General features: G+C 35.7%; 1 protein-coding gene across 1 annotated transcript in view; it reads right to left on the reverse strand.

The window, feature by feature from the left end:
- CCDC178 (coiled-coil domain containing 178) overlaps nt 1-27233 on the reverse strand; it is a 408302-nt gene that overhangs the window by 49846 nt on the left and 331223 nt on the right. The window lies entirely within an intron of this gene.

A 27233-nucleotide genomic window follows, 5' to 3' on the forward strand; every position in this document is an offset into this window, starting at 1 on the left:
TTTTGGACAACCCAGTATTAAAATCTGAGTTTAAAAAATATCCTATTATACTTGACCACTGGCTAACATAAAATATTTTTATTTTTTTGTAAAACAAGATTTTTGTTATATAGCTCCTCAATGTGATTATAAACAATAATAAAAGAATTACCAAGGTATATGAGTTTACATCAATAAGGAAAGAATCACTACTTCTAGACATTTTATAAATTGCTAAAAAATTTGTATTCTCCCCACCCTGTTCACATATAAATACAGAGGTTGAACAGTTACTTTATAACTTATTTCATACTAAATTGAAAGACATATGTAACCCATTTTTATGAGAATTTGAATTTGCTAGTATTAGAGGAGGGTTGGTGGCACATCCATTGGAAAAAGTTTAAGGGTATATAAACTGATTAATGGAGCTTTGGAGAAAGTTGTTTTATAACCCCTCAAATTAATCCTCAGACTACAATTGATTTTTTGTGATTTAAGTTTTCTAAAATTATCCCTAATAGGAATAATGGCAATAACAGTTTCATGTCAATCATGTTGATATCATAAAGACTATGCTAAGTCAAAGTTTTAAAAGGCAACAACAGATATTACCAATATATTAATCTAGATAAACAGAATTCTTGGCAAGCTTAAACATACGTTGTATGTTATTGTATTGGGAACAATAGCAGACCAGTGCTTTTTTCTTTAAGAAAATTCCTTAACTTGTCTCTGTGCATTACAGAACATAAATATCTTTGCAAACATACTTTAGATAAAATTAAATCATTTTTAGAGACATATGGTGCCAAAAATTAACTCCCCAAAGACATAATTTAACTGGCTTTTGCAATTTAGGAACCCTGGAAAAAAATAAAGGGAACATTTCAAGGAAATGAGAAGTGTCCTTATAATGAATTTCTGCTTATAAGAATCAGACATAACAACAGTCTTTTTAATTAAAATACAAATACCATATGTATAGTTATCTGAAAATGAACTATAAATTGTTTTGCCAGAAAACAAAGACCAGTCAATACTGAAAAAACAGAAGTCCCTTGAAATACAAAAGTAATACTTGGCAGGACTTATAGTTCATGGACAGCGCTCAGTTCTTCGTGAATAACAGTTTGTCCTTTACTGGACTTGTTTTTAATGCAACTGCTGAAGATTTGACTCTATGAGACAGGTTATTAAACAATACCTCATTTGTATATTTTGGAAGAAAATTATCCTGAAAAGTGGATGGTAGTTTAAAAGAACACAAAAATCTTCTGCATACACAAGAAAAATCCATTAAAAATCCATACACAAGAAAAGACATTCAAACAGGAAATTAATAGAATCACTGCAAGAAACAAATCTCATCAATGCAACATGCAGGACAAATATGAGAGGTGTGGAGCATTTCACATTTTCGAAGTAAAAACCACTTCCCAGTACACCTGGGTGGGAACTGGGTATGAGTATGTGGTGCTGGCCATGTGTGACAATTGTTAGGGGGTAAAGGATTTCTGAGGGATGTATCTGTGTATGCATGCATGGATTAACTCATCATAGGTATCTGAAAATTTGCAAGTACATCTGATGTGACTGCTAGTGAGCTTGAGAATTTCATAGGTGAGAAGCCTTCAGCCTAAGAGTGGAAATATTATAGAGATTCTTTACTGTGAAAGAAAGGTAAAGCATTTCGGAATCTCCTTGTGTTTCTCACCTATAAACATAGTCAAATATTGCAACAACAGTAGAAGCAGCTCAAAGAAAAAAAAGATGTATATTTGACAAAGAAGAGAAAAAAAAATCCTGTGTTCTGCAGATGTGCATTTTTACCTTAGGTAATCCAATTAAAATCATATTTAAAGCTCTGACAAAATATGATAAGGGAAATAAGAGTATTTTCCTATCGGAACATATTTTAGGTGATAGATAACAGGAGCACACATACAGTCATTCATTTGTACGAGGCTATTAAAATAATGATTATAATTTCTGACCTGCTTGTTATAAGATTCCATATACTGAAAGCATACTGCCTTTCTCTATTTCTGACATAAATAAAACTGATAAGCGAAGATATGTGCATGCAATTTTAATTCAACAGAATGATGTGAAGTGCAGCTCACAAGGCAAATAGTATAAACCCTATCAGTTCTGTTTATTGTAATAACCCAAACAATGGCAATTACAAACTACTCCACAGATTTTTGGCATGGCAGGAATGACAGATCTACAAAATCCAGCTAATGCTGGTCTTTTTGTAGTACTCAGTTACCAAGCCGCACATGAACAATACACAAATCTCAAAAGTAATGAGATATTTCTTTATTATCAAATCCATTCCACAGACTGGTGTTAAAGATCATAGCTCATTTCTGGAAATCTCCTTTGTCAACCTCATAGGTATACTTAAGAAAAATGAAACTCACATGCATTCACAAATTTGGAGCCAGCCTTTAAGGAAATTCATAAAGGACTACTCTATTACTCTAATTATATAAATAATAATATGTTTCAAGATTCTGTATTTGGAACTCAGCTAAAATATTAAAACTCTGATGACATGGGAGAAACCAAGCTGATTGGTAACAGATACTATGAAATCTCATAGTTCATAGTTAAAAGATCAAGTCTATTCCTTTATTTGAAAATACATATGTATATCTTTTGTATACATTACAATCATAAAACATGCTATGAGATATAACAAATAACTAATTAATATTTTTTACATACATAATAGTATAAATAAACTTCAAACCTTACCAACTTCTTAGTTTCATAGAAGATATAATTGGTGCTGGAATAAAATGACTGCATTCTGATGGATATTTGACTTACAAATTATAAAGATAATAATTTGGATATTTTGTTTACCTAAGTTGCTAAATTTCACACACAGTTCTCTTGAACAGTTCAAATAGAAACAAAGAAATAAAAGTTTTATCTTAATTCTGAAACTACTAATCTCTGTGATTTAGAAGAAAGATGTTAATAAAACAATTTTAAAAATTCTGTAATAAAAATTATCCTCACAAGAAAAAAGACCTAACACTGTGTAAATGAAAATTAATTCTTTTTAAAAAGTTGAAAATGGAATTACATGAAGGCTAAAAAATAGGTTAAGCCATCACTGTATTTTAGAGATGAACATATTCTTAAAGTTTCCATTTCTTTGCCTGTCAGTCATCTGTCCAAGAGTAACTAAATCCTTTGATTTTAAAAATGTGGTCAAATGAATGCCCTACACAGGCCTGTTTGGTGTTCACTTATGAACTGTGGCTGAACAATTTTCTTTGATGACTATTCACAGTATATCTTTACAGTCTTATGAGACCTACTTATTTTGATGCAAATGAGTCAAGTGGATACTTTAAAATAGCATTTCCCTAAAATCAATTCACAATAAAAACATTATATCAAAAATGATTAATTATAGAGCTCACTGACTTATTTTGAATCTTCAAGAAGATATACAATATTTTTCTACTCTAAAGACATCCAGTTCCATTATAAATACCTCCAGTAGCTTTATTTCATTTACACACAAATAAACATAATTGTTTTTGAAATTATTTTTTTGAAACTATTTGCAAGTTTCAACTGCAAGTGTAAAGAAAATACACAACACAATCATGCAAATAGGGGTGAGCCTGGAGACAGAAACCAGTTTGCAGCTATAAGAAATCAAGGGTCAGAAACAGATGAACTTCTTTATAAACTACATCGAGAATGCAAAAATCTTATGACCTTATTTTTGTCTTAGCTTCTTGTTACTGATATAGAATTGCTCTGGGGCTAGAAAGATTTCAACAATCAGAAGAAAATCTGCAAAACAGTGCAGTTATCATGGATGCCAAAAATTTACTAAACCATTTGTTGGCTTGAACCAAAGGATCTAAATGAATCCATGGGACAATAGATACTACCAAAGATGTGTATAATAATAAAACAATGTCTTTCAAGTATGTGTAACTAATCACATTTTTTTCAACAAACAATATGAACTAAATTCCAGGTGACTCATGGAAGCTGAAAAGTAAAATGGTGTTTGATGATTAATATCTATGGAAGGACAGTAACTCATAGTAAGGAGATTTCATCTGTTGTGCCACATTCTGGAAATTCCTGGTGATAGCACTGAATGTATCACTGGATACTTGAAAGCTCAAGCAGATCTAGGTACTAGCACGCTATGTGACTTTGTGTGACAGTGTTACTTGAACCTTAACTGACTCATCAAACAAACAAGTGTAATAGGTATAAACTGGATTGTAAGGAGGCTATGTGGCCACTTGGCTTTCCATTTCTTCAGAGGAATTTGAAAACCTCTTGTCACCTCTTCTGTTCCCATTTCTTTATCTCCTTCACCCTTCAGACTTCTACCATTTCACTAAAATGGCTCTAAGCAAAGTCATCTTTGGCATCTGATATAGCTAACTCCTTTATCACTCTTTCAAACTCTTTACTTTGATTTTATTCTTGGTTTTGCTGTGCTGTTCTACACTTCCTTTTCAGTCTCATTTGCTGGTTTGGAACAACTGTAATGAAGAAATATTTTAGATAAAGTAAAACTGGGTTTATGGCCTATGTTCCTACCAGAGAGGATGCAATTCAGGAAGAAGGAAAATGATTGCAGAGAGAGGATATAATTGCAAGGAGAAATGATGAATAACAAAAAAGGTAAATATGTAGATAAAGTCAAACATGGTCAGTGCAAAATAATAATATTATAAGAAATGGCAGTAAAAATTATAATATCTAACTAGAGAATCTAAAAGAGAGACACCAAAATGTTTTATAGCAAAAGTATATATGTCTGAATGTCAGAAATATGAGTTAAAATGCTCTAACTCATAATGTAATTAAAAAGCATACTGTATTAAAATAAAATATGAGGCACATTTTGTTATCAGATATTCATGGGAAAATTGAAAGTATATTAATAAAAATAAAATTTCAAATAAAATGTTAGAAATAGTGTTTGACTGTCAAGTTAAAGGAGAAAATGTTAAAAAAGAAAAAAGAATCCTCAATTAATTAAAAAGGCCAAGCAGGGAGAAAAAAGGAAGCAATAGAAAAAGCAAGACAATTAGGAAACCAAAAGATAACAGAATGAAGTACAAACACATAATTTATAATAATAACTGTATATGAATTATTCTCATCACCTATGACAAGAGATTAGATTCAAAAACTATGCATATATATGAAAAGTGCTCAATAAAGGACAGAAATGGTATGGACCTAAGAGAAGCAGAAGATATTAAGAAGAGGTGGCAAGAATACACAGAAGAACTGTACAAAAAAGATCTTCACGACCCAGATAATTACAATGATGTGATCACTCACCTAGAGCCAGAATGTGAAGTCAAGTGGGCCTTAGAAAGCATCACTATGAACAAAGCTAGTGGAGGTGATGGATTCCAGTTGAGCTCTTTCAAATCCTGAAAGATGATGCTGTGAAAGTGCTGCACTCAATATGCCAGCAAATTTGGAAAACTCAGCAGTGGCCACAGGACTGGAAAAGGTCAGTTTTCATTCCAATCCCAAAGAAAGGCAACGCCAAAGAATGCTCCAACTACCGCACAATTGCACTCATCTCACACGCTAGTAAAGTAATGCTCAAAATTCTCCGAGCCAGGCTTCAGCAATAAGTGAACCATGAACTTCCAGATGTTCAAGCTTGTTTTAGGAAAGGCAGAGGAACCAGAGATCAAATTGCCAACATCTGCTGGATCATAGAAAAAGCAAGAGAGTTCCAGAAAAACATCTATTTCTGCTTTATTGACTATGCCAAAGCCTTTGACTGTGTTGATCACAATAAACTGTGGAAAATTCCGAAAGAGATGGGAATACCAGAGCATCTGACCTGCCTCTTGAGAAACCTGTATACAGGTCAGGAAGCAACAGTTCAAACTGGATATGGAACAACAGACTGGTTCCAAATAGGAAAAGGAGTACGTCAAGGCTGTACATTTTCACCTTGCTTATTTAAGTTATATGCAGAGTACATCACGAGAAATGCTGGGCTGGAAGAAGCACAAGCTGGAATCAAGATTGCCGGGAGAAATATCATTAACCTCAGATATGCAGATGACACCACCCTTATGGCAGAAAGTGAAGAGGAACTGAGAAGCCTATTGATGAAGGTGAAGGAGGAGAGTGAAAAAGTTGGCTTAAAGCTCAACATTCAGAAAACGAAGATCACGGCATCTGGTCCCATCACTTCATGGCAAATAGATGGGGAAAGAGTGGAAACAGCATCAGACTTTATCTTTTTGGGCTCCAAAATCACTGCAGATGGTGACTGCAGCCATGAAATTAAAAGACGCTTACTCCTTGGAAGAAAAGTTATGACCAACCTAGATAGCATATTGAAAAGCAGAGACATTACTTTACCAACAAAGGTCCATCTAGTCAAGGCTATGGTTTTTCCAGTAGTCATGTATGGATGTGAGAGTTGGTCTGTGAAGAAAGCTGAGCACCAAAGAATTGATGCTTTTGAACTGTGGTGTTGGAGAAGACTCTTGAGAGTCCCTTGGACTGCAAGGAGATCCAACCAGTCCATTCTGAAGGAGATCAGTCTTGGGTGTTCTCTGGAAGGAATGATGCTAAAGCTGAAACTCCAGTACTTTGGCCACCTCATGCGAAGAGTTGACTCATTGGAAAAGACTCTGATGCTGGGAGGGATTGAGGGCAGGAGGAGAAGGGGATGACAGAGGATGAGATGGCTGGATAGCATCACTGACTCGATGGTAATGAGTTTGAGTGAACTCTGGGAGTTGGTGATGGACAGGGAGGCCTGGCGTGCTGCAATTCATGGGGTTGCAAAGCATCGGACATGACTGAGCAACTGAACTGAACTATACTTTTCAAGGACCATACTAAAATTTATAAAAACTGAAACTAAATAAACAAACGTAGCATAGTAGGCAGATAGTAGTCCAGGGAAATCTTGGGTATACAAAGCAAAAGAGACTTTTAAGATAAACAGTATTTTTAGACATAGAGATGATCAATATGTATAATGGAAAACAATTGCTCAATTAATGAGAAACATATATCAATCAAACATTGTATGGGAGTAATGACTAATAATAGAAATCCATAAATGTATCAACATACAAGAGACTTCAACATGGCCATCTATTTTAACAAGTCAAAAATTAAAATAATTATGATTAACAGGGTTAACAACCTTGATCTAGCAAATATGTATATAAAAAATACTCTGTCACACATGCCCCAAATTATAAACTGCACAGTCTTCTTAAGCATACATAAAACTCTAATACTTGAAACTTGCATAAATTAAAGCATCAGTCATATCCAATTCTATGAGATTATAAAACAAGTCTTATTTTTTCAGGGAACTGGTATAGTACAGACTATGTTCTTAAGATAAAAGCAAATAAATTAGAAGTGAACAAAAGACAAAATATCTTAATACAGCTTTATAAATTTATAAGTATAATTCTAAATAAAAGATGAATCAAAATAAATCATAATAAATTTCTAAGAACTGAATACTGAATGATAGTTAAACAAATATCAAATGTGTAGATGATATCTAGATAATACCTAGATGATACCTAGAAGAACATCTATTCTTATGTTAGAACCATTATGTAGCACACTTTAATATACATAATTATTTGGCAATTATTGCTCAATAAAGTTGCAAAATAAAAAAAATGAAGTAAGAAGAAAGGCAGAAATTAAGGAGATGTCATAAAAATAAAATAGTTAATGTAGAAGAACAGAATTCTCTGTGCAAAAATGTTGGGAAAGAATTTAGCGAAATGGAAATCAAACATATAACAAAGAAAATCTACAAAGGCAGTGTTGGTTCTTAGAAAAGACCAGTAAAATATACAAACTTCCACCAGGATTGACATAATGAAATAGGAAGTAAAAATTAATAACATTTTAACTAAAAAGAGAAGCAGCCTCTTGCATCTTCAGGCTATGCTCTGACTGCTTTCCAGTTTGGTTCTTTAAAGTCTGTGTAGGGAAGTCTTATGATCTCCTTTCTACACTTAAAACAAAACTTGTCTATGGTTGACCCTCTCCCCTCTGAGCTTCTATCTCAAGATACATCCCTACATAAACTGTAAGTCGTCCAATTAACCAAATTCTGTTTCATATATCAATGCTCCCAAAGAGATTTGCGTTAATTACCCTGTGCATTTAAGAAGGGCCTCTGCACATTGCTTTACCCAAGGGAGTAAATCAAATGATAGGAATTTTAGATATCGTACTGTGTTCATGGTAGATAGTACAGAAATAATGGGAACTTCTAGGCCTTCCCAAATTCTGCCTCAAATGTGGCTACATATTCTATAAATTTAATATGTAGACACTTAGTCATAGTCCTTGGAACAAATGAAAGTGTAATAGCTGGACCAATTTTATTATGTTTTCTGTCATGTTAGTTTAAGTACTGTCAAATCAAGCAATTGTTTTTTTTTTTCCCTTTCACTTTGAATAAATGAGCTTTGCGAAGATCTAGTCATTCCTTTGTTCTTTTGACAGCTTGTTCTGCTCATTACATGATATGTGGGATTATCAAATCAATAAGATTTTGCTGTTTCTGAAATACATTATATAATGGGATAAACTTCCTGAATATTTCCAAATACAAGTTTCAAGTCAAACTTAAAGTCAGAAAGTGAAATTTAAAACATAGGGGCTGACACACAAAACTATTCATGATGGTATCCCTAAGCCATGGCTCATGGATATTTAATAGTAGTTTTGGAAGTAAGTTAAAAAAAAAAAAAAAAGACACAAGATGATAGCTGGGAAAACTTTGCAACCTTAGAGTAAATGAGAAAGAAAGGTATATGAACACTGAAAAAATTAGGAGACTTCTGAGAAACAGAAAAGATAAAATTATTTACAAAATGAGAAGGACCAACAATGGAAGCTGTTATCTGCTTTTTCTGCTATGCAATTAGGTCCTTGAGGGTATGGTTCTTTGTGATATTCATTTTTGTGTTCTTGTACCTCATTCAAGGCCAGGTGCATGGAAATTTCTCAATAAATATTATTTGAATGACTTAATTAATAAATATAAGGACTTTAATGAGTGCCGAGGAAGCTGGGTTATTTTCACTTCAATTACAACAAATTGTACATTGTGAAATTTTATTAGCTCTTATGCCTGTTGAACCAACACCACAGGTTAACACTGTACAATATAAGCCCATATTACAGCAGAGATTACTAGTCTATGAGGGAGGCTTCACTGGGGCATCTCCCTGCCCCAGGCAGAAAGACAAAACTTCCTCCTCCATGCTCCCATGGAGGTCTAATATTATCTCTAATAAAGCATGTCACATTGAATTACAAACCTTTTCTAACATGCAATTTTGCCAGTAGACTCCGAGCTTATTGGGAAGATATATTTGCTTTGCTTCCAGTTGCATCACCATGTTGTTTAGCACCATAGCAGGATCTCAGCAACATCTGTTGCATGAGGGGAAGAGAAGGCATACCATGGAAGCATAAATCACATTCTCCCAAGATGTCCACATTCTAATCCTTGGATCCTATGACTCTGCTACTTTATATGGCAAAAGGGATTTTGCAGATATAGTTAAGTTAAAGATTTCCAGATGGGGAGATTATCCTGGATTATCCAGATGAGCCCAGCATCAAAAGAACCATTATAAGAAGGAGACAGGGGCACAAAGGCAGAAGAAGCTATATGAAGACACAATGAGTCATTGAAGATGTGATGACGAAATGCTAATGTCCCTGTGAGAAAGGGGCCATGAGCTAATGAATTCAAGTTGCCTCTAAAAGCTGGAAAATATGAGGCCACATTCTTAGAACCTTCAGGAGGAACTAGCTCTACCTACACTTTAGCTTCAGCTCAGTGAGACTGATTTTGGACTTCTGACTCCCAGAACCATATGAGAAACCTGTGATGTTTCAATTACTAAGCTTCCATTATTTCTACTACCAGGAAATATGCAGTTTCTTTCCACCTAAGTTTAAGGAGGCACAGTCTTCTCTTCCCCTTTAATAAACATTTACTGACTACCTGCTACTTGCCTAAACTACAGTAGGAGGCATGGGATATGCAACTCTGTATGAGACATGATGCTTGTGCATTTCAAACAGAGTAGAAACCTGCAAAGGCCAGGCACGTGTATATAAAATTGTGACCAGAGACCAGCGACATAAAGGAGTGTTTGATAAATACCAAGTGAAAGTGCAGAGAGCGTTAGAGGAGTTCAAATGGATTGAAATCACTCTAGTTGTCAGGAGCTGGGACAACCTTCTTGAGGAAGTACGTTTCAAGAAGAAACTTCCACACTGAGGCATAAAAAAGGTTATTCTAATAAGAGAGAGAAACATGAGCAAAGAAAGCTGTTGGAAAGGAATTAGTGTATTTTGACTTTAGTGAGCAAAAAATGGCCTGAGCAGAGCAGAAGAAAGGAGAAGATGGGGAAAAAACAGATTGGTGGCAGGTGGAGGATGAGAAAGTAGAGCAAGCTAAATACTAAGCTCAGGGGTTAGAATTTCACCCTAGAGTTATAGAACTTGCTTCTATGACCAAGGAGTACGATAAATACTAAACAAAGCACCTTCTTCTTTCTCAAGTCTGTTCAATTTTGTTTAGTCTCTTTCGGTTACTGGCAGTCTTACATATCCTGTTACCTAGTGTGACCCTGAGTAACCTCAGAGTTAACCCATGAATTTTCTGCTTTCCTCCAGCATGCCCATCCAATTGACTGCTAAATGTCTTAAAGACTAAGTCCAAAATTTGTCTGGGTTCCATTCTTTTTCTCTAAACATATTGTCATAGTTTTTATTTTAGTTCTACAAAATAAGCTAAAAGTAAACAAAACAAGATATTTTGATGAATTGTTTCACAAGACAGAAAGGTGGTCAGACACACAGAAAGAAAGCCAAGAAAATGCAGACACAAAAGTAAAAGCATCAAAAATTTAAAGAATAAGAGACTCATCATGTGGAAATTTTCCTCATGTGGAAAAATAATTTTAACCCTTTGCTGAACTCCTTCTCCAGGCAAGCAGTGCATGAATTCGGGCCTGCATCACTGAACCCCAATTCCATTTTGCCTCAGAAATGTTTGTTTCCATTAATACTGTACCTACAATTTTATGTAATGAAACCCAAACAGAAGGCAGAGGTTGACACACAGTAGTTCATTTATATAAAACTGAATAGAAAAGCTTCAAAGATTAAAATTGACCTGCTGCTGCTGCTGCTAAGTCGCTTCAGTCGTGTCTGACTCTGTGCAACCCCATAGACGGCAGCCCACCAGGCTCCCCCGTCCCTGGGATTCTCCAGGCAAGAACACTGGAGTGGGTTGCCATTTCCTTCTCCAATGCATGAAAGTGAAAAAATAAAGTGAAGTCGCTCAGTCGTGTCCGACTCCTAGCGACCCCATGGACTGCAGCCTACCAGGCCCCTCCGTCCATGGAATTTTCCAGGCAAGAGTACTGGAGTGGGTTGCCATTGCCTTCTCCAAAAATTGACCTAGAATATCACAAAATTCATTACTTTTTTCAACAGAAGTTGTGAGTTAGCAAGTAGATTAATATGTTTCTCTTCAAGTGTCCAGTTTAATTGGTTATGGCCACCTGGAGCATAGTGTGTCGAGGGTTGTGAAGGTTAGTCTGTACAAAACAAAAAAGATAATTCAGTAACAAAAAAGATAATTCAGTGATGATTAGCCATGTCTTCTGTGGGTGTGAAAGGGGGAAAAAATGAGATTAAGGGTGAACTGTAGTTTTAGTGATTACAATATTATGCAATATTTCTAATGTCCCTAATTCATGGTTTCATACCAACAGGTCCATTTTTTTGTTTAATTGTTTACTTAAAAATATTGTATTTTATTAGCCAGTTTGAAGACAGGCCCTAAGTTATGCAAAAAAGCTCAGAATAACATTTGGTAATGACTCTGTACTCCCTTTCATAGGCGTGGGGCACAGTCAGTGAGAGTAGTATTTCATTAATTTACATGTGGTACTGCATTTCAAATAAATGAGACTGGTTATCAGTGGAAGGATATCTTTTGGCACATGATTAAATCTGCAGGTAAGAATCAGGGTTCAATTATGTGGCAGAAGTATTATTTTTAATGGATGTATCCATTTTACAAAGAAACAATTGCTATTTAAGTATGCACACTGAATGTGATTGCTCAAAGAGTAATTTTAAAATATTGTATAAGTATATATTAAAGACTGCCTTTGGTTAAATCATGGCACCCTCTTTTATTATCAGGCTTCCCTGGTGGCTCAGATGGTAAAGAATCTGCCTGCAATGCGGGAGACCCACGTTCGACCCCTGGGTCAGGAAGATCCCCTGGAGAAGGGAACGGCTACCCACTCCAGTATTTTTGCCTGGAGACTCCCATAGACAGAGGAGCCTGGCGGGCTACAGTCCATGGGGTCACAAGAGTCAGACACAGCTGAGGGACTACTAACATTTTCACTTTTCTCTTGTTATTACTGTACTATTGGACAAGTTACTTAACCACATGATGTCCTCCCAATCTTCTCATAAATTTTTCTTCTATTAAATATGATAGTGAACCCAATTCAAAACAAAATATCAATGAAAATTTTGGGGAGGGAGGTATTTAATTGTGACTCTTAAATTTATGCAAAGAGTGTATAGTTTAAAAATTTTTTGACAAAGAAATCTTAAAGGGGAAGATTCTATCATATTATGTATTACAAGTTATACCAAAGAAAAAGAGTCAAGCTATGAACATTGGGGTGCATATGTTTTTTCAAATGATATTTTTCTCCAAATATATACCCAGGAGTGGGGTTGCTGGATCAGGTGCTATTCCAGTTTTATTTTTTTAAAGGAAACTGTTCTTCATAGTGGCTGTACTAATTCACATTCCTCCAGCTGTGTAGGAGGGTTCTTTGTTTCCATACCTTCTCCAGCATTTATTATCTGTAGACCTTTGATGATGGCCATTCTGACAGATACCTTATTGTAGTTTTGATATGCATTTCTCTTACCAGTGATAAACATCTTTTCACGTGCCTGTTAGCCAATTGCACATCTTCTTTGGAGAAATGCCCATCAATAGACAAGTGGATAAAGATGTGGTTTATATATACAATGGAATATTAACTATAAAAAAAGAATGAAATAATATCATTTGCAAAAACATAAATGGACCCAAAGATGACCATACTAAGTGAAGTAAGACAGGGAAATCAGAGAAAGTCAAATATTATATGATACTGCTTTTATGTGGAATCCAAAAAAAAGATACAAATGAACTTACTTACAGAACAGAAACAGACTCACAGACATAGAAAACAAACATATGGTTACCAAAGAAGGGAGGGATAAATTAGGAATTTGGGATTAAAATATATACTTTACTATAAATAAAACAAATAACCAGTAACCAATAAGGCCCTACTGTTTAGCACAGAAACCTATACTCAATATCTTGTAATAATGTACTAGAAAAGAATTCAAAAAGAATATATTTATCTATCTATCTATATATATATATAACTGAGTCACTTTGCTGTATACCTGAAACTAACACAACATTGTAAATCAACTATATTTCAATAAAAATAAAAAATAAACATGAATCATACATCACACACACAAAAAAAGAATCAAAATCTGGAATCTGTGAGAGGATTAACAGAGCAATGAATCCAAGCTAATAATTGTGAAATAAATATAATAATGCTAATATTTAACATTAAAGATATATTGATATTGTCAGGCACTGGTCCAATTATTTTATATGATTATCATTTTTTCTTTTTGACAAATCTGAGATACTATTAATATTACTATATTATATACAAAGAAGCAAGCACAGAAATATTAAGTAAATTTGGTCAAGTATAGTATAAAAGAAATTTAAAGGAAGCAGAACATATCAACAATGTTGAAAAAACTGGAAATTTGAAAAACTATACATCATATCCTCAGTTCATATCAGATATCAAATAATATTTCATTTTATGGAAAATGCTTAATATATAAAGTTATATGAATAAAATAGGATATAAAACTGCCAAGTATAGGACTTCCCTGGTGGTCCAGTGGTTAAGAATTCACCTGCCAATGCAGGGAACACTGGTTCAATCCCTCTTCCAGGAAGATTCCACAGGCAGCGGGGCAACTACACCTGTACATCACAGCTGCTGAGTCTGTGCGCCTTAAAGCTGGTGATTTGCACTAAGAAAAGCCACGACAATGAGAAGCTTGCATGCCACAACTATGCAGCAGCCGCGTGCACAGCAAAGAAGACCCAGCACAGCCAAAAGTAATTAATTAAAAAAACACTGCAAGTATAATATAATTTCAAACAGGTAAAATATGAATCGAACTACAAACCATAGAAATCAGAAGAAAATTCAGATCATTTTTCAGTTGATCATGAGATGGACACATATTTTCTAAGAAAAAAACAATGTAATAAAAAAGAAAGAACTGGATGCATTTGACTGCAAAAAAAAAAAAAACTTAAAATGCTGTATAAATTCCCAAAATTTGCATCTAAAAAATACCTGAAGCAAAAAAGTTAAAAATGCATTATAAAGAGAACAGACAAATCAATAAGAAAAAAAAGAATAATACCTCACTAGGAAAAAATGAGCAAAGATCAGGAACATATTAGAAATTAATTAATACACATGTTAAAGAATAACCAATGCTATGTACAACAAAGGAATATAAAATGAACTTACTTAATGGTAGCAGTCACCCCATATTCCAATTTACAAAGATCTAAGAGTGCAATTCAATCTTCTAATTTTTATGATAAGCTTTCTGCCTGGGAATTCATATTAAATTTCTTTAAAGGATCTCATAAGCCTTTACTATCTGGCCTCTTTGTGTGTGTGTGTGTGTATTTCTGGGGGGTAAGGGGGTGACAGGGAAGGTAAATATCGCCTTGGCCAGGCCATGGTGCCTATACGTCAATTTGGCTAGACCATGGTGCCTAGATATTTGGTTAAAAACTATTTTAGATGCTTTCATCAAAGTATTCCCTCAGAAAGTAAAGATTATGCCTGTAATTCAGGAGACCCAGGTTTTATCCCTGGGTCAGGAAGATCCTTTGGAGAAGAGAACGACTACCTACTCCAGTATTCTTGCCTAAAAAATTCCATGCACAGAGGGGCCTGGCAGGCTACAGTCCATAGGGTCACAAAGAGTCGGACATGACTGAGTGACTAGCACTTTTAACTTTCAACCTTTAAATCAGTAGACTTTTTGTAAAACAGACTTCTTTCCATAATATTGGTGGATCTCATCTCATTTTATTTATATATATATATATTTATAAACTGTATATATATATATAAATATATATATATTAACTGCTCTTCAGTTGCTCAGTCATGTCCGACTCTTTGCAACCCCATGGACTGCAGCATACCAGGTTTCCCTGTTTTTCATCATCTCCTGGAATTTGCCCAAACTCATGTCCTTTGAGTTGGTGATGGCATTCAACTATCTCATCCAATGCTCTGCTACAGTTCCGAGGGTGGCAGAGTCAGACACAACTAAAGTGACTGAGCACAAACACAGATATCAGATTAGATCAGATCAGATCAGTCGCTCAGTCATGTCCGACTCTTTGCGACCCCATGAATTGCAGCACTCCAGGCCTCCCTGTCCATCACCAACTCCTGGAGTTCACTCAGACTCACGTCCATCGAGTCTGTGATGCCATCCAGCCATCTCATCCTCTGTCGTCCCCTTCTCCTCCTGCCCCCAGTCCCAGCATCAGAGTCTTTTCCAATGAGTCAACTCTTCGCATGAGGTGGCCAAAGTACTGGAGTTTCAGCTTTAGCATCATTCCTTCCAAAGAAATCCCAGGGCTGATCTCCTTCAGAATGGACTGGTTGGATCTCCTTGCAGTCCAAGGGACTCTCAAGAGTCTTCTCCAACACCACAGTTCAAAGGCATCAATTCTTCAGTGCTCAGCCTTCTTCACAGTCCACCTCTCACATCCATACATGACCACAGGAAAAACCATAGCCTTGACTAGATGAAACTTTGTTGGCAAAGTAATGTCTCTGCTTCTGAATATGCTATCTAGGTTGGTCATAACTTTCCTTCCAAGGAGTAAACGTCTTTTAATTTCATGGCTGCAATCACCATCTGCAGTGATTTTGGAGCCCCCCAAAATAAAGTCTGACACTGTTTCCACTGTTTCCCCATCTATTTCCCATGAAGTGATGGGACTGGATGCCATGATCTTTGTTTTCTGAATGTTGAGCTTTAAGCCAACTTTTTCACTCTCCACTTTCACTTTCATCAAGAGGCTTTTTAGTTCCTCTTCACTTTCTGCCATAAGGGTGGTGTCAATATACACACACACAAACACATGTACACACAGACTCTTTCTATGGAGAACCCCAAACCTTGACTAATACGACAGCTATCTAAGAAAGGCAAATATGGCAGTTTCAAGTAGTAGCAATTTTTATATTTAAACCTTTTCAGAAAAATCAATCATTTCATTTATTTTGTACTATCCAAAACAATAGATGATACTTGGTTTATCAAAAAGAAAGTAACAATCTTTTGCTATACAATTTCAAACATTAGTGAAAATCTGAAAGAATCAGAACTAGTATGGTACTGAATGCAATTATGCCATATTTTCCATTTATTTTGTTGCCTTTCAGTAAAGTTCAGAAAGAAAATTATATATTTTCTTTAACAGAAGATTATGTTTCAAAAGGAGAAACAAATAAGCACATTCCTCTTTCAACATGAGATTAATTTACAATCTAATTACTAGTTATCATATATAAAGATCTGTGAGACTCAACTGGTTGACTGCATTAATATATTTTTAGAACAAGTCATCTTTAGGATAAAACTGTTGATTACTGCTCATCCCTCATCCATTGTAGTAGGCTAAGATAACTTATTTAAGATTGAATTGTTTTGGTTTCATTTCTAATCTCAAATGTTTATTAAGAGGCACTGTTTTAAGAGGAAAAAATTCCTAATGCCTCAATGCATTACATGAGCTAATTTACCTACAAGGTCACAATCCACTGGAGAGGAATGTACAAATAAATGTCTAATAAATGTTCTTTGATGGCAATGCTAATTTTTAATTCCCAACTTAATGACTTTCCCCCTAAATTTCATCTTAAAGCTACAACTATTTGCTTGTGTTTAGATTTTATGTAAACAATAGCAGTTGCAACAGTTTACACTTAGCAAGTGCTTTTTATAAGTCAAGTGTTTTAGATATAGATGCATCATCTCAACAGGCACTCCCTACTCTACCATAGTAAGCGCAATGTGTGAGACCTGGGTTTGATCCCTGGGTAGGGGAGATGACCTAGAGAAGGGAAAGGCTACCCACTCCAGTATTCTGGCCTGGAGAATTCCATGGACTGTATAGTCTATGGGGTCACAAAGGGTAGGATACAACTAAGCAACTTTCACTTTCAAGCACGATTCTAAGATGATTCCCAATGGGTCATATCCTTGAAGAGTCCCTCCCTTTGACTGGGACAGAACCTGTGACTTACTTCTGGCCAGTAGAAGGGTGATGGGGTGTCACTCCCATGATTATATTAGGCTATTGTTGTTGTTAAGTCCCTAAGTTGTGTCCAACTCTTTGGGACCCCATGGACTGTAGCCCACCAGGCTCCTCTGTCCTTGGGATTTCCCAGGCAAGAATACTGGAGCAGGTAGCCATTTCCTTCTCCAGGGGATCTTCCCGATTCAGGGATTGAACCCATGTCTCCTGCTTGACAGGCGGATTCTTTACCACTGAGCCACTTGGGAAGCCCTGTTGTTGCTGTAAAACTCTTCCCTCAAATATCCACACAGCTGGCTCTCTCACATCTTTACTCAGAAGAATCCGTCTGAGCTAATTCTAACGTGCACCCTCTATGTAGAATCCCACTCCACCCCGACGTTTCCTATCCCCAATCTGGTTCTACTTCTTAACACATTTCATATTTGATTTATCTGGTTTTCTATCTGTCTCCTTCACTAGGACAAATATGTTCATTTTGTTCACTACTGCAAATCTAATGTCTAAAGGAGTGCTTCCCCCCAATGGATTCATAGTACATTTTTGAATAAATGATGCTGCTTCAGATTCATCAGCAGTAGGATTTATATTTTAAATTCTTATTTGCAAGGAATGCAAAACATTTGAGAATTGATGTATCTGTTTTAGAACCAGTGAGAATAACTTTGAATCATCCCCCTGGAACTTTAGGTTAAGTGAACTCTGCCACAAAACTATTCCATGACATTGACCACGTTATCAGTGTCTTCTAATTATCCAAGTTAAATAGTTCCTACTTCTCACTATTCAATGTTTTTTATATGTTTGATAACAGAAGAAAATAAATTTTTCTTGTAATTTCTTATGAAAAGGTAATGGAGTTCTAAAAGGTATGGCATACATTTAACATGATGTAAAAATCCCAGTGTTATTAATATGCATTTGATTTTTAGGATTTTTTCCTTCTTCTCTCTCTCTTCCATTGTAGAAGTTCCATTTCATAATGGGCTACTGATCAGACCTGTTATTCTAATGGTGGAATCCCAAAGGAAAGCATGTTCCAGATGTAAAGTATTCCCCTCAGATGCCCTGGCGGTCAGGGAAAGCAGGAGAAATCCTTGATGTACGAAGTCACTGTCAACATTGTCAAAGCACTGTAGTGTGGGAAATGAACCGCAAATAAAATCAAAGGGTATTTCTTCCAAAGCATTGAACATTAGTGCACAAACAACAATTTTTTTCTGTTAACGTACAAAATATTGCAGATAAAATCTTAATGTTTAAATACCCAGAGAACATATCTAAGCCTAGGTGCTGGAGGTGGCAAGTTTTTGACACACTAGTAAACAGCAATATATAAGACATTAAAGGCTCTCCATCAAAGAACTGAAATTTAATTTCCTTCTGGAATTCTGTACAGATCCAACCAAACTTCCATAGCAAATGCCACCATAAAGGTAATTCTCTGTCCTTTGCTCTAAGGAATTAATTTTAAGGTATGCACAGATTTTTTCCTTTAAGAGCTTCTTAAGTCTAAATTAAATAGCCTCAATAAAGTAGTATTAAAGTTGAACTGAAATCCATGAGAGCAAGACAATTTGGAGGTAGGTTAAAATTCCTTTCTTGCTCTTCAACCTTAAATCAGACTGCTGCGTTAAGGTATTGTAATGATCTAAGACAGCGTGTCATCTTTCATGCCCGCCAGCATATGTTACAATTTCTGAATTAGAGAATAGCTATTCCCCCAAATTATTATTTTAACTACACAGTCATTCTCAGTTTAGATTTAGGTCAGGCACCAAAAGTTACTCTATAATCTTGAGAATGAACATCATAACCCTCAGCCCAAAGTATAATTGTCAAAGCTTCACATCCAGAAATGCACTCTAGGACACACAGAGAATTAAAAAAAGATTTGGATTATTGCTTAATATGGGGATATGTTTATCTTTGTAAACAGCTCTTCTATACAAGTGGTTCAAACGTGGCAAAACAGCCATAGACAGTCCCAATAGAAGTTGCAAAATCAAACATTCAGGCATGAAAAGTCTTTTTCTTAAGTTGTTTTCAAGCTTCATCCTTTTTTCTGCAATAACTAAAGCAAAGCCACAGTAGCTGCAGCCATTTGCATCTAAGGAAGAGATGTTTTGCTTTGGTGATATAGTTAATGAGTCTAAAAATATTCAGTATAATAATTCTGTCAAAGCCCCCACAGTCTCCTCAATGAGCGGAAGCCTGCAGGATTCCAATGGGGAGCCGAGTAATGAGCTCTCAGCATTCGCTCCCACACCATCCAGGCGAGATATACTCGGGCCTCCATAGTTCCACATCATTAGCAACATGAAACAAAGACACATGCTTGACTTTAATAAGCAACTAAAGTTGCTGGTTTACTAGTCTGTTACTGCACGTAAACTCTGTATTTCAAAACAGGTCCTTGCAAAGAGAAGGCAGGAACGGCTTTGGCAAACAGAGTTAGGTTTAATTTAATGTGGCAAATGATGGAGCAGAATGGAAAAAAAGAAAAAAAAAAGGACACAGGAAGTGATGAGTTTCTGACACTAAGTCTCCTGGGCTCACTGCAGACTGCAGTCTCGCTGTTGGAGATGATGGTTACGGTGGGCTGCAACGATAGGGCTATAGGCATATGCGACTGAGTTTTAGTTGATATTCTTGCAAGACAGGAAGTGAACAAGCTTATTTCCCACTGGGAAAGGTTCAGACATGATTAACTTGGGCATGACCAAATAGGTCAATAATATGACAATGAATTTCTAGCACAATAATTAAGTGGGAAAATTTGTGTGATTTGTTCTTCTTGTTCTGCACATACCAATAATGCATTAGCACAGATTCATTTAGTTTCTTTCATTAGGTGAAATCACATAGCTACAATTTAAGATAGTGATGGTTCAATTTGAATACTTAAAAGTTATTTCTGCAAAGCAACATTAAATTATTTTTCTTTTATTTTTAGCATAGGCTTTTGTACTTCAGCAGCGGAGGAGTGATCTGGAATCTATCTATACATGCATACTAATTGTTTCAGGAGTGATTCTCCCATCCAGTATCAGGTCTTACTGATACCAGTCACCAGGATAAAGGAAGAATTACTATAGAGAATGAAACATAAAAACAAATCCTTCACCTTGGGATACTAGGATTCAATGTATTTCACACTTAAATGCTGTTCCTGTCAGTTATTAAAATATTTTAACTTTTCTTGAAATAAACCATTTATATATATATAATACCCAAATCTTAGCATTGGAAGAGAAGCCAGAAATCATAAAATGTACTATTTCATTTCATGCGGTGCTTCATTCTAGGGTACTCGCAAAAGAACAAAAACAAAACCCCAAAGCAAAAATTAAAAAAAAATTGTTTTTCTTAATATTATTCTCTTAATATTACTAATATTCTTTTAATATTATTCTCTTTCAATTTAACATCAGGACTTAAATGTAAGAGGTTTACATAATTGCTCTTTAATATTTCATGTTCTTGTTTCACCCCACCCCCTCCATGGCCAAGATACTCTTCAGTCCTTTGCTGCCATTTGATATAGGACAATTTTCCCCATAATACTGGAAACTATGCAGTTCATAAGTATGCCTTTAGCAAATAGAGGACAAAAATGACAGAGTTCAGTAGCAGTCCAATGCAAGTATCAAGGAAGACCTCAAACCATTCATTAGTTGTCTTTGCTTATGGCTTCCCAGGTGGCGTTAGTGATAAAGAACCCGCCTGCCAAAGCAGGAGACATAAGAGATGTGGGTTCGATCCCTGAGTCAGGAAGATTCCCTGGAGGAGGAAATGACAACCCACTCCAGTATTCTTGTCTGGGAGATTCCATGGACAGAGGAGCCTGGCAGCCTACAGTCCATAGAGTCACAAAGAGTCACACACGACTGAAGCGACTTAGCATGTATGCATGCATGGTTACACAACTATCTTGTCAACAAGGATGCCATGAAATACAAAAATCAACAGATGCTGTAAATGGTGGTATGGGTAAATGCCAGTAACCTCCAATAAGCCAATCTAGAATATTTTTTAAATTTCATTCCCACTTTAGTTTGTTTTTCTTTTGAAAAATGAGACTAATTTCCTGGCTTCGGGTTTCTGGTATTTTCCCCATCTGCTCCACAGCTTCTTATCGGTCACTGACATTGGTTCCTTGAACACATGGGCACATTCTTTCAGGACTCAGGAATACTATACTAGGTCTCGAAAATATCTGTTTCTTCATGAGATCTGGACTCTCTCAAGACTATTTACTCTTTCTAATTTTATGATTAATCTTTTTGTTGAGGAAGACTGAAGCAAAATAAATGTTGATTGGATTTTTACTTTTTTTTATTGTTGGCTTTGTGCTCTCAAAGTGGTTGGATCATATGAATCATTGTTTCATTTTAAAATACATTCTGTTTTATAATAAAATGGCTATGCTGAATATATCGGAGAAGGCAATGGCACCCCACTCCAGTACTCTTGCCTGGAAAATCCCATGGACGGAGGAGCCTTGAAGGCTGCAATCCATGGGGTTGCTGAGGGCCGGACATTACTGAGCGACTTCGCTTTCACTTTTCACTTTCATGCATTGGAGAAGGAAATGACAACCCACTCCAGTGTTCTTGCCTGGAGAATCCCAGGGACGGGGGAGCCTGGTGGGCTGCCGTCTATGGGGTCGCACAGAGTCAGACACGACTGAAGGGACTTAGCAGCAGCAGCAGCTGAATATATATCTAATAATAAAATGATATTGTTAGTTTTATGCTAATTTTAAATTATAATAAGTTATAAGATAAATCTCTGCTTCCTGTAACTGAGAAAACAACATCATCTGATCCACTATCAGTGTGAAAATAAGAGTGTGAGCTTTGAAAGAGATGACCACACTCCAGAAGCACAGAAATAGATGAAAAATAAGCTATTTCACTTAAATGTCAATACTTTTTCAAGAAAAAAATCCAGGGAAGAATATTTATACACATGCAAAGATCTTGTCAATGATATAACCACTCCTTTTATACATGGTTATCTGCATTGAAGTCTTATTGTATAAGAGAGCACAATTATATAAAAAATTTTGTGTTTGTAGAGAAGTAGTTCTGCAATGGTGGAGTAAGGACCTCTGAATATATACTCGTCTATGAAAGTGAAATCAATCAAAAACAACTTTTCAAAAACTCTGAAAATTAAGTAAATCTTCCAACAATCAAAGAATCCATTAAAGAAAAATGGCTGAATTTCTGTAAGACCATCAAGCTTTGAGGCACTTTGACTTGCTCTTTTCCCATTCTCCCATGTATAGCTCTTCACCATCCTGGAAAAACAACAGCCTTGAAACCACAGCAACTGTGAGAACCAGTTATTATTAGACAATGAAGGCATGATGCGTTTGAAGCTCCCTCAGAAGTACCATGCCCAGACAATGTCACAATTTGACCTATCTGGCAACTTCTAGGAAAAGTCCCATATTCAGAGCTTATCTTTGTTTGACATGACTCCCTGTTTAATCAGTGTGAACAAGCCTAGTCCCAGGATATTTGTTTAAAACAATCAGTGATAACTGTTTAACATCCTAGTGAAGTGAGGATACCTGTTGGAGTTAGCAAGAGGCTGACCAAAAAACTCAAAAGGGGAAAAGTGGGAAAAGAGGTATCTTTGGAGGTCTTTGAAAGTTTCTGATATAGTAGCAGAATTTAGAAGATCACATATATGTGCAGGGTTATGCACATACCCAGGAGGTATGACAAGGCTCCAGTTTCCTAACTCTATCTTCTGTTGAGGCTCTGCAAAAGCAGGGAGTGAAGGTAAGAAAGAGTTGAAAACTACCAGATTGTTGAATGCATGCCCAACACACATACAGAGTCCCTTGGCAATTATTGTTCATTGGTTCAAAGAATTTAAAGAAATCTCTGTCAAATCATTAGAGGACCACTAACTGAGCAGAAGGTTCGATGGCTGCACATGACAGAGAACGCAGACTTTACAGAATTAGTCTGGGAAAATCACAAAAGAAACAAATAAACTGCAGCAGCTACAGCAGCAACCACCACAACAAATAGCACAGAGCAACAATAAGACACTCTGGGCAGGGATAATTTGATTCCCAGAGTTGTCATATTATATAGAATGTCCAGTTCTCAACAAAAAATTATAAAATATGAAACAGGAAAGTATGACCCATAAGGTAATAATAAGCAGTTATTAGGAAAAAAATTCAAGGAAAGCTCAGATGTTGGATTGTAAGTCAGCTTTTACAAGTAAGCTCAAAGAACTAAAAGAAACCATCCTTAAAGAATTAAAGGAATGTAAGAGAATGATTTCAAGCCAAATTGAGACCATAAATAGAAAAGAATTACAAAAAATAATGAAACAGAAATTCTGGAGTTGAAAAGTATAACTGAAATGAAAAATTAACTAGAGGAGCTCAGCACAGATCTGAAGAGGCAGAAGAAAGAACCAAGTAAACTCGACAGATCAACTGAAATTATTCAGTCTTAAGAACAGAGAGAAGATTGAAATAAAAATGAAGTGAATCTCAGAGATCTGAGAGAAACCACAAAATACAGTGATGCATGCATAACAGAAACCACAGAATGAGAAGACAGTCAGAAAAGGGCGAAAATAATATTTGAAGAAATAATGGACAAAAATTCCAAGCTCTGAGGGAAAATAAACTATATATACATCCAAGAATCCTGGCAAATTCCAAGCAAGATAAACTCAGATATCCACACCTAGGCACATCACAGTCAAATTTCTGAAAGACAAAGACAAAAAGAGAAATTTGAAAAAACTGAGGAAAATAACTCATCATATACAAAGGATCCTCAAAATAATTCCCAGTTGACTTGTCATCAGAAACCATGGAAGACAGAAGAATGACATATTCAAAGTGCTGAAAGAAGATTCTAAACCAAGAATTCTATATCCAGTAAAACTATCCTTCAAGCATGAAGAAATTAAGACAGTCCCACATGAGACAAAGTTGAGAGGTTTTGAAAAACATTTTCCAACAGACTTGCTCTGAAGAGTGTCTTTCAGACTGAAAAAAAAAAAAAAAAAAGAATCACTGGACAGTAACTCAAATTGAAAGGGAGGAATAAAAAGCATCAATAAAGGTAACTATTTAGATAAACATAAATTTCCATAAATGTATATTTGTTTGTAGCACTTTTCTTGTTTCTCATGTATTTAAAAAGCAACTGCAGAAAGGAAAAATATTAAATTGGGTTGATGGGCTTATAATGTAGAGAAATGTCTTTTGTACAATAATAAGAACACGGAGGAAGGGGGGAACAGAGCTTTATTGGAGCAAAGTTTTTGTATAATACAGATATAAAGTTAGTATTAATCAAGGTTAGATTGTGATAAGTAAAAATATTAATTGCAATTCACAGCATAACCACTAATAAAATAACTCAGCAATATATACAAAGAAATAGCAAGAGAATTTCAATAGCACACTAGATAATATCTGTTTAACAAAGAACAATGCAATGATGGTAGACTGGAATAACAAAAAGACATAAAACATTTAAGAAGAAATCAATTGGACAGAGGAGCCTGCTGGGCTACAATCCATGGGGTCACAAAGAGTTGTACACAACTGAGCGACTAACACACAACACACACACACATAGCAAAATAAACATGCAGGCAAAGTCTTTGACAAAACCTAGCCTCCCTAATGAAAATAGAGTTAAGAGGGAAAGTCCTCTATCTGGTAAGGGCCATACAGAAAAGTTGCCACAGCTAACATTATCCTTAATGGTGAAAGACTGACTTTTTTCCCTATGGTCAGGGAAAGGACAAGGATGGCCACACATCTGGGCTTGCCAGGTGGCACCAGTGGTAAAGAACCTGCCTGCCAATGCAGGAGACATGTTTGTGAGGTTCTACTGCAAAGCAAACAGTGTAAGAATGACTTTATGATTTCTCACAGTGGATTTCAAGACTGTTGGTGTCACAAAAGCCACTGTAATAAAGCCACTGCCACCTGGAGGCTAAAAACCAGCACATAATATTAAATGCACTCAATTCATTTTCTCTTAAATACTTATTCCAACTTTATGCAGGTAGATTAGTCCTGACGAACCCTGATTAGCACTTTAAGACTTGGATAAGCTGTCATCTTTCTCAACCAGTCTTTATTGCCTCCTCAGACTGACTTAGATATTCCTTTTTTGCTCTCACAGCTTCTTCATTGTGTATAAAATTACTGCAAAGTATTTTAATTGTTGCACTATATGTCTAGATCCTTGACTAACCTCAAATCTTGAGGATTTTTCTATTCCTCTTACAAGGCAGGGTGGCTGGCATACAGCAGCTGCTCAAATACATATAAGTTGAATTAATTATACTTTATTTCCCCTAATAAAGAATGATTTATTATGTAGCCATCTGTCCATTACATATTTACTCATTCAACTTATACTTTTTGAATAATAACTATATTATAAGAACATTCTGTTGTGAGTACTTGAATATAAAAATGAAAAGTATATTATTCTTGCTAAACCTCAAGGAAAGGGCAGTTACTTAAATGAGGATGTGGACCATAATATGTGTTTATTGAAGGTCAGCTGTTCGGAAATATAGCAATGAAAATGATATAGAACTCCTAAGAGGTACAAGTCTCTGACTTCTACAGAGGGGAGATCATTTCACCTAATGCACAGGGGAGAAGGTTTAAAAGGAAGAGGAAGTAGACTTTGACCCCAGCCTTGATGACAGGGTAGATATGTAGGTGGAGGGAAAATCTGAGTCAATGTGAATAGGCTGACCTTCTGCAAATGGACAGTAAAGCATGAAGCCAAGAGTGCAGCCAGTTCAATGGCCTGGCCAAAGAGAAAGGAGAGTAAGGAGAAAGAGTGATCAAACTCAAGAATTAGGTTGAACCACAATCTGGAGGAAAAGTATAGGAAGGGTTTTAAAAATAGGAAATATATATAGTCTGTACATTTTTCTAGGTTCATTAAAAATAGAATTTTTTAAAGATTCACTTTAGTTTACTTTGTTTACAAGCAGCTCTGCAGCAACAAAGGGGAATTTCAAGAATCTTTACATATCCTATAGATTGCTAGTGGTAAAGAACCCACCTGCCAATGCAGGAGACATAAGAGACACTGGTTCAGTCACTGGGTTGGGAAGATCCCCTGGAGAGAAGGGCATGGAAACCCACTCCAGTATTCTTGCCTGGAAAACCCCATGGACACAGGAGCCTGGCAGGCTACAGTCCATAGGGTTGCACACAGTTGGACATGACTGAAATGACTTAGCATGCACACATGCACAGATCTATTTGCTGTATAGTTATGTGGTATTATATATTTATTCCCCAAGACCCTAAATATCATTCCAATTGGAAACAAGCACAAGAATTACAAACATACCAGAAACAGACCTAAACTCACCTAGTAACTTAATGGGATACCCAAATGATTGATAATATTTTTCATGATTCCTGTATCATTGACATTTATTAAATATGTAAAATATAGTATAGTACAGCACATACGTAAAGATACATATAAAAGGAATAATATTTTATTAAAAAAATCAAGTACTTGCAATTTCACCTTGTGCCTTATTTTTAAATTTACTGATTATTTCTTTAATTAATATATTTAATTATTTATTATATACCACCCTTTGCCAGACCCTGGTGCTAGGCACAGTGACCAAGACATGTACTGTTAGTCTT

This window comes from Bubalus bubalis, chromosome 22, assembly GCF_019923935.1.
Source record: "Bubalus bubalis isolate 160015118507 breed Murrah chromosome 22, NDDB_SH_1, whole genome shotgun sequence".
Classification (NCBI taxonomy): Eukaryota; Metazoa; Chordata; class Mammalia; order Artiodactyla; family Bovidae; genus Bubalus; species Bubalus bubalis.